The sequence below is a fragment of the Miniopterus schreibersii genome (assembly GCF_964146895.1).
Source record: "Miniopterus schreibersii genome assembly, chromosome: 5".
In the NCBI taxonomy this organism is placed as follows: domain Eukaryota; kingdom Metazoa; phylum Chordata; class Mammalia; order Chiroptera; family Miniopteridae; genus Miniopterus; species Miniopterus schreibersii.
The window spans coordinates 1,686,061-1,695,401 of record NC_138106.1 but is presented as its reverse complement, the minus strand read 5'-3'; the positions used below and the strand labels follow the sequence as shown (position 1 = coordinate 1,695,401).

Below are 9,341 nucleotides of genomic sequence, written 5' to 3'. Positions count from 1 at the left end.
CATCCCCGTGTCTAGCAACCTGACCTTTGTCACTGGGAAAAGAGCCTCACTCTTCCTCCAAAGAACATACGGAGGTATCTCAGAGAACGAAAGAACAAGAGGTCACAGTTCCCCAGACTTCTCCAACATTTTATCTCTTTTTCACTGCCCATGTCAACTAGAGAAACCAAACAAATGTCCAGTGGCCCAGTCTACCCTGGACTTTCATCTCTCCTGACATCTAGGCCATGGCCAGTGTTCTCCTCCCCCATTTCCTTGGTGCTAATGGAAGGAGCAACTATACTTCATGCTTGGACTGACAAATGACAAATGCAAAGTATGTTTAAAAAAAAATAATAAGTCAACAAAGAAGCTAATGGAAACCTTCATGGTGAGGTTACTATAAACATAAATATCAGCTCAAAGCCTCTGGTTGGTTCCCTTTCTAGGTTCCACCAAATGCCAAGAACCAGAATCAGGACATATGCGAGACTGCTTAACGAGATCGCAAAGGCATACCAACCATGGCTTGGACTTCATCTCCAAATCCTCCAGAATAATATTCCTAATGTACTGAGTATATTTTTAATAAAAAGTAGTGCAGTTATTTAAATGATGTTACAATTAACATTATTTGGCTTTGAGCAAAACCCAGAAAACTAAAAAGTCAACTCACTATGCAAAGGGGAAAGAACTCTGCCAAGTTCTGAACTGAGACACAAGTCTAGACCAAGACTTAGATGGAAGGAGAGGCCAGGCTTGGACTCCACACCCCTCCAGGAATCCAGCCTGTTCCAGTGCCAGGGGCCCAAGAGCTGGTGCAGAGAGAAGAATGCGAGACTCAGAGGGACAAAATCCTCCCAAGGCGGGGCAGGGCACAGCTCTAACCCCAGTGGGAAATGAGTGTGCAGACCAGGAGCTGCGGAAGAAACGTCATCAATGCACCGCTCACCCAAGCGTTCAGGAGGGAGGGAAGGGTAAAATAAGGCTGCAGTAGGCACACGGGGAAGGCAGAAGGTCAGGGGCTCACCAGACTCAGAGCGGAAGGAAATGGAAGTCATTCCAGACCCCAGTCACCAGTGGAGGTACACTGGCTGTTGAAAACACTGCTTACAGCAGGCTCGAGGACCAAGGGCAAATCTGCACGAAGATGGGCTTCTGCAAACACAGCTGGGCCTGCTGAGACGGACACGATCATGATGAGCTAGAAACACAGAAGAAAGTGGGCAGCAGCCCAGGAAAGCAACATGCACATGTGTGGTCCAGTTCATAATCAATGACGAGGCTCTGCAGCCAAGGCACCTGGAGCAGCACATTAATTACCAGAGCTGCCAATGAGCTGAGTCACCCATTAAATGATGCATCTGCCATCCACTAGAAATCACCCAGCAGCACATCCTCCCTGCCATCCTCGGGCACTTACTGAGCACCTTCGAGATGCTGGAGTCTGAAGGTGAGCAGATGGTCAATCCCCACAGCCTGCTAAGGGACCACAGAAAGTTTAAGGCCTTGACCGTTACACCTTCTTTATACTTAACAAAGGAATCCCAGCTTGAGAGTCAAAGTTTACAGTGACAAAGGCCTTCTAAGATTGTACTCATTTGTTTTTCACCAGGTCTTATCTTCGTGGCTATTTTTAAGATGCATTTCTGCTAAATTCACTTTACATGTAGTTTTTTTACTCAATGGATTTTGTTATGTATTTAATACAAATTGTGTTAAAGACATACAGAGGTTTCGGGATCTGATATTGTTTATAAGTTAGCACTTTGGAGACTATGGAATTAATAACGACTTTTTTCTCCTTAGCACTCGGTGCCATTTCCATGCAGCTGGCATGCTCCACGCTTCCTCACTGTTCTTAGAAATGGTATGGGGGCAACATCCCATCCAGGTGAGTCAGATATAGACCCTTTTATGGAAAAAGTTCCCACACTGATCATCTAGTTATCTTTCCACCCCACTGTGCACAGTAAGTGTCTGAGGATGAACTGGAACATGAGCTCCTGGGGTGATTCCTACTCAGTATCAAATACATTAGATCCCGAGGTGTTTACATTATAATGTTTTTTAAGTATAAACCCTTTACATTATAATGTTTCTTAAGTATAAGCCCACCAAAAGCTAGGAATAGACTCCCTCTGCTTAGAGTACTTCTGTAACTATAAATTAATATAGCATTTAAAATAAATATAACCAAAATGATAAAAAGCCACATTTCAAATTAATGAATTCATCTGAACCTGACAGGTGATAATGTGATTGAGAGTGATGCTGAGGAAGCTGTGGCATTGTCTGGCCTGTGGTATTACTACGTGAGCCATGAGCTCTACGGTTATCCCAACACTTGCCTCTACCAATTGCATACGGCTTTGCTGTATAGCGCTGGGTGACATTCACGGTCCCTCATGTGGAGAGGAACTCGGGTGCATCCTCCATCCACCTCTGCTTTTGCACTGATGGGTGATAGTTAACATTAAAGACCCTGATGTTTGCTATTCCAGGATCTGTTTACCACAAACATGACCATAGAGTGCTTACCATCTTCTAATAATTTAATCAATTTCACCAGGGAGCAGTCCCTGCTGGCTCCAACCTCAGCCCTTCACCTTCTCAGGGGAAGGGACTAAAACACCTCCCAGCAGCAGACCTGGAATCACAACCCCAGACTGTGCTACATCCTGACAACCTGCATGGAGTTTCCATTCTAAAATCAGCACCAAAGGCAAAAATTAAAGTACCCTTTAAATTGTGTTAAATTGAGAATCAAGCATGAAACCCCTGGCTTCGTCTGTATGTCCTGTGTAGTAATTCTTGTGCTTGCTGAAGTTTGAGAACCACCGAAACAGACTAAAGAACAAAAGGGAAGTCCCTCCACAGAAATCTGGGCATCCAGACCATCCCATGGGTCAGCCAACAGCATCCCCAGGGATGAATGGGGGACCAGTGGGGAATTCAGAAGTATTTTTGCTTGCCAGGAGAAGTTACTCCAGTCTTTCTTTTCTCATGTGGAGCTTCTAAACCTAACCTATTAGTAGGTTTGGTCAAGCTGTGAGATCTGAAGAAGATAATCATGCCTGCCCACAGTTCTGCAAATTCAGTGTTGCACCGTGGGTTGTCTTGTCTTGTTTAGTCCCACAATTCTCTCATGCCAAAACCTATTTCCCTAAATCTTGTTTGCACAATGTTAATTTTGTTGAAATGTACAATTCTGTATGTACTTTCTGAAAAACAAAATGCATCTTATTAAAGAGCAAGGATTGTACATTGTGCCCAGAGAATTAGGCTGACACCAAGCTGATAAATAAAGGGCACATAAAGGCACCAGGTACAGAGGGGAAAAGAATGTCTGGTTATCAAGATGGGCAGGCTGAAATATAATAGATCTATCATCTTTAATCAAACCAAACCAACAATCAGGATACTCGGTCTGCATAATTTTCCAGAAGGCATTTCAACATCATGCATTTGGGTCTCTTTAAACAATATGGGTTTTATAAATATTCAATCATAAGAACCAAAATGAGAGATTCTGTCAAATGTTGCCCTGGTTCTGCCCACTTGGCTCTAGCCTCCTATCCTCAAGAGGAACGTTTTCTAGTATTAATGGCCTTTGCTCCTTCTGCAACCGCTCGGCTCTGACCACTGCACTTAGCCAAGCCTGGTCTTCCTGCCGCTGCCGCTGTGTCATCATAAAGGCTCCGCCTACTCCAGTTGTCCTACTTAGAAGCCTGGGAGTCTGTCCCTACCTCCACTTCCACGCCAGTACCCAAAATGGACTCTCTCAGCCTGCAGTGCCCCCTTCCTGATCTAGACTGTCAACATCCCCTACTCAAGCTATCAGAATACCCTCCTAATTGCGACCACTCTTGCTCCTTACAGACCCATTCTCTACCCAATGGCAGAAGGATCTGAAATAGCGAATCAATCATGTCTGCTACTTGCCCCTTTCTCCCACAATCATGACGAAATCCATCCCCTGCCTGCCAGGCATGTTCCTCAAGATCTGGCCCCCGCCACCTCTCCAGCCTCAGAAAGGGCCATTTCCCCCACTCACATCAGCAAGCCTCTCCCTTGGACCTGCAAAGTTCCAGCTCTGTGGCTCCACAGGGGCTTCCAACCTCCTCAGTCCTCAGTTTGGGGTGTGTGACCCTCCCAGGAAGTCTGAGCAATCACTCCACCTCCAGACTGCTCCCCTTGTTACACCCCCTATAGTGTGGTCAGTAGAATAATGCCCTCCAAAGATATCCACACCCTAATCTTTGGAACCTCCCATGGCAAGAAGGACTATGCAGATATGATTAAGAATCCTAAGATGGGGAAACTGCCCTGGATGGTCCATATGGGCCTGATGTAACCACGAGTCCTTAAACATAGGAGAGGTTTCTCACCTGTGGTCACAGACACATGAGGACAGGGGACTGATTAGAGAGAAGCTTGCTGGCTTTGAAGCTGGAGGAAAGGAGATGAGTCAAGGAATGATGGTAGCCTCCAGAAGGCAAGGATGTGGAATTCCCACAGAGCAGTGATTTTCAACCAGTGTGCCACAGTTGAATTTTTAAAACATGCAATACCTGACTATTTAGTCAAGGGTACTGACCTCTTTTCCCTTAGATTGTAAAAAAAAAAAAAAAAAAAAAAAGACAACCGCCAACACAATAGCTGTCCAGTGTGAATCAAAATTATATTTGTTTTTCCCGGCCAGGCATGACTCGGCAGTTAAGCATTGATCTAGGATCCAGGAGATCGAGGTTCGATTCCCAGTCAGGGCACATGCCTGGGTTGCAGGCTCGATCCCCAGTAGGAGGTGTGCAGGAGGCAGCTGATCAATGACAACTCATCACTGAATGTTTCTCTCCCCCCCCCTTCGTCTCTCTGAAATCAATAAAGATTTATCTATATATACATATACTTGTTTTGTCAGGTTGACAAAAGATACCTTTGGTGTGCCACAGAATTTTAGTCATTAGTTTATGTGCCATGAGATGAGAAAGGATGAAAATCACTGCCCTAGAGCCTCCAGAAGGAATGAGGTCATGCCCACAACTTGGTCTTAGCCTGGTGAGACCCATGTTGAATTTCTGACCTACAGATCTTAAAGATAATTTGTGTTGTTCTAAAACCAGAGTTTGTGCTAATTTGTTATAGCACCACAGGACACTAACATACATAACATTTTTGGTATTTGTCATCCCTCTAATATTAGTAATTATCTCATGTGGTGGTTAAAAAACACAAGCTCCACTCTCCCACTCACTAACCATGTGGCTTTGGACAAGTTAACCTAAAAGACATGCTAAGCTTCGGTCCCCAGATCTGTAAGAAGGAGATGATAATGCTTATCTCCAAGGGTGGTAATGGGTGTTCAACAAGATAACGTGAAGAAGTACTAGCAGAATGACCGGCAGAGTAAGCCTCCAGTAACTGTAGGCCACAGCAAGCACTTGTGAGTTGTGTGACTCTTTTCCTACAAGGTTATAAACTCTGCAAAGACAGGTACTGTGACTTTATTGCTCATTGCTGTATTTCCAGGAACAAGCACAGAGCTGGACAGAGGAGGTAGTCAACAGAGAGAGAATGGATAAATGGATGGGTTTATATGGACACTCCTTTAGGTACCAAGAGTTACACAGAAGCCTGAATCACCCAGTTAGCTCAACACTATGTACTGAAGAGCTGCTACACATGTAGGCATTATGTGCTGATGAGTAGAAAAGGAAAAACAAAGTGTCCATTATTGTCTATGAGATTACAGCAGCCCAGGTTGACAGCATTAGACAGCATGGACATTTTAAAGGTATAAAAGAGGAAACCGTGGCATCTAACTTGGGCGATGCTTTCCTGGAGGTGGTGAAATGAAAGTGGTCTTTGAGTCTAGGCAAAGTTTCCACTGAACAAGAGCAAATAAGGGGAATCATTCTGGGTGTTGGTCGATGGCATCTGCAAAGGTACTGAGACAGGCAGACTGAAGGTGCACTTGGGATAACTTTACTCTGGTAAAGAATTAATGTTGGGGAGCAGGGGACATACACCTGCAAGAGTAACTTTGGGCCCATTTTTAGATAGATGGCTTTCCATACAGCTAAAGACTGTGGATTGCCCCTTAAAGCAAAGGGAGGATCAGTGAGGATTTCTGATCCAGGGAGTAACACAATGAGACAAGTGTCTAAGACAACAGCAGGATTGGACTGGACAACCAGCTGTCCTATCTGATACACTTGTGTGGGGCTAAAATTCCCAGTTGTAAAAGATGGGAGGAAAATTAGATGGCAAGACATCCAGAAGTTCCTTATCTTCACTTTCAAAACCACTTTTGGGTTTGTTGTTTTCAGGGTATGGTCTGGATTCTTCCCTTGACAGTCTTGGTAGTGAGTCTGCTGTTCGCTGGCCTGGTTAGCAATCACTGCTCCCTCACTGAGCCCCCAGACTGGGCAGCTCTTCTGCTGGAGGCTCCCACATGAACTTATTCTAAGCCTCTCCCAGGGGTGTTAGCATTAGAGTCTTGAGCTCTCTGCAGTGCCTCATCTCCTGGAGATTATCTCAGGGGTTGAGAGTTAAATGTAGATTTAGCTGGGTCCTCAGCAGTCCTTGCCAAGAACCCCAAAGTTTGAAGTTTGACTGGCTTCCCTAAAAAAAAAGTGAGTTTTATCCCATCAGTGGCTGACAAAGACTTGAGGACAAAACCCAGCCCTATCCTGGGAATCTCAGCTCACAAACAAGCAGGTACAGAAGGCCTTTCTCCATCCTGACTTTGTGATACCAAACTCTCATTATAAACATTCACTTGAGAAAAGTATCAAAGTGGGTTTACTTCCATTACAAATAGCACCCAACTATTTCCCAAGTAGTTCCTGAAATCAGTCTTGTGCACTTTTGAAAAGTCTTAAATGTTTCCAAACTCTTGAAATTTGTAGTGATTGATACAGGTTTTTAAGTTTAGTATTACTGCTCATGTCACATTTTCGCCTGATTTCCAATTTTTTTGTGGTATCCTTGATTAGTAAGGAACTCGATTTTATCTTTTATTGCAGGCCTTTGAATGTAGCAAAATGTTGAAATGATTCATTAATCATAATAAAAGACTTCAAAGGGATTTAAGTTAAACTTTGGGTTTCGGAAGACATACTAGACGGTCAACTTCTTGTATTTCAACTTCAGGACAATGAGCCTAGTGGAGAATTTTGCTAAAAATGCCTAATGAGTATGTTAGTCACATCTAAAAATCATCTGTTGTCCACATGTTCACATCGTATATTGCATTTCATCCAAAATCCATTTATTATGTAGCAAGATACAGTTTAGGCTGTTCATTTCTACTGATCCATTCCCTGGACTGTAAAAGAAAAATAAAGTGAATTCCTTAGGGCCAGAGCCTGACCAAAACCAGAAAACTGGCTCATGGCCCTGATTCAAGCTCTGTGTGTATATATAGGCTCCAGTTTGAGACATAAAGTTGAAACCCATCAAATGATTTTGTTTTTTTTATGTTGCTTTGTTGTTTGCAGTGGAGGAACTGGGGTCCCTTTATTGCAGGGCACCATGTGAGGAGAGCTGGAAGCTGTCACTTAAAAATCTGGTACCAATGGCTTACATTTGGGGGGTTTTAAAGACAAAAAAATCATGAGTTACCATGAGGATGGGGTTTGAGGTCGTGGTCAGTTCTTGTGCAAGCTTCAGCATTTTTTAATCTCATTTAGTTCATCTTGGGGGCATCCTGCCCAGGGTCTTCCTTGTGGCCAGGTGGTGTTTTCTACTTAAAGATTTCTGCAAGACACCTTGATGCTTTCAGGAGCCATCTACCCAGGACCTACCTGACCACCTGCCTGTTCCTCTGTCACTTTCCCATCCTCTCCCGCAGCTCGATGCTTCTGCAGCTTAGCAATCAGTTCTTTCGCTGGGTTGAAGACACCATTGGTCTGCTGGTCACAGACATAGCAGCGCGGGGTGGTGCGGAAATGCTGCAGCGCGCAGCGCTCGCAGAAATAATGCCTGCACTTGGTGACAACTGGGTTTTGGAAGGCCTGGCGACAGATGAGACAGGTGAACGGAACTTGCTGACCACCGCTGCCCACTTCATAGTTCTCATCCTCCGAGACTCCGTAGCGACCTTCCTCAAGCTCCCGTTCGATCTGCCACCCGTGCTTGTAATCCGAGCGGTCGTGGAGGAATTTGCAGCTGTCTCCGAAGCCACAGAAGCCAGTCTCCTTGTAGTCCTTACAAATGTCAGGCTGGTAATCCCAGCGCACGGTGGCACGCAGGTGCGCGGGCGCGCGGATGGGGCCCTTACGCGCCATCCCCGGGGACGCGGTGCCCATGCGGGCTTCCTTGGGCCTCGGGTATCTCTGATAGTTCCTGATGCCCCGATAGATCTTGTCGTCTTCCCGGCCCCTCCGCTCCTCCTGGGTCCGCTGGCTGCGCTCAGAGGTGGCCTGTGCGTCCCGCTCCTCCTCCGGGCCTAGGGCGCAGACAGCAGTCGCCCCCATGTCCTCGGGCCCCACGGGCTTCGCCGAGCGGGTGGACTTGTAGAGCACACGGGGAGCCTCAGGCCCGTCCTCCTCCCCCTCGCAAGAAGCCACCTTCTGGGGGCCCCCGCCACGGGTCCTCTGGATCATGGGGCCGTCGGCGGTCCGCCTCCCTTCCCGGCGAACCACGGAGCTGCCTTCGTCGCTGCCGTCTCCAGGCTCGGGGTCGCCCACTGGGCGCTTCCTGCGGCCCGCAGCCCCTTTCCACCCTGGCCTTCTGAACAGGAAGGGGCACCCCTGGCCCTTGGCCTTCCCGGGGGAGAGCGGCTCGGCCATTTCCCAGCCGGACCGAGCTCCAACGTCTGCCGCGTGGGTGCGCTGGGTCACGCGGGGCGGGTCACGCGGGGCGGGTCACGCGGGGCGGGTCACGCGGGGCGCTAAGCCGAGCGTGGGAGCAGCCCAGGCGGCTGCGCGGAGGACGCGGCCGCGCTCTCAGGGGCCGTCTTTATTTTCAAGTTGCGCGTGTCTTCCACGACACGTTAGACTGCGCCCTGCGGAGCAGTCTCCGGCCCGCTTCTCGCTTTCAGAGCGTGGTTATCTGCAGACTCCCCGAGAACGGCGCATGAAAGGCTCGTCTCCCCACCCAAGCAGCTGCAACGCCGACACCGCCCCGAGGGATGTCCAGTGAGAGTTTCTGAACCAACGCTTCTGAAACGTCTCTGTCGTACTTACATGAATCTGACCTTATGTATTCAAAGTAACTAAGTCTGACTGGATTAAATGTTCAAAAGGGCAAGACAGTGTTCATAATGATTTGGGAAATAGTGATGGCGAAGATTAAAAGCTGAACACATCGAAAATAAGGAGCTCTCCTTCTGAAATACACATTTAAAGCACATG

General features: G+C 46.9%; 1 pseudogene across 1 annotated transcript; it reads right to left on the bottom strand.

The window, feature by feature from the left end:
• Positions 1 to 1,036: 1,036 nt before the first annotated feature.
• On the bottom strand, positions 1,037 to 8,777 carry LOC308557922 (E3 ubiquitin-protein ligase RNF113A pseudogene; annotated as a pseudogene). Its single transcript has 2 exons — positions 7,791 to 8,777; positions 1,037 to 1,183 (listed from the first exon to the last, which is right to left on the bottom strand). The product of its transcript is annotated as an E3 ubiquitin-protein ligase RNF113A pseudogene (transcript).
• Positions 8,778 to 9,341: the final 564 nt, after the last annotated feature.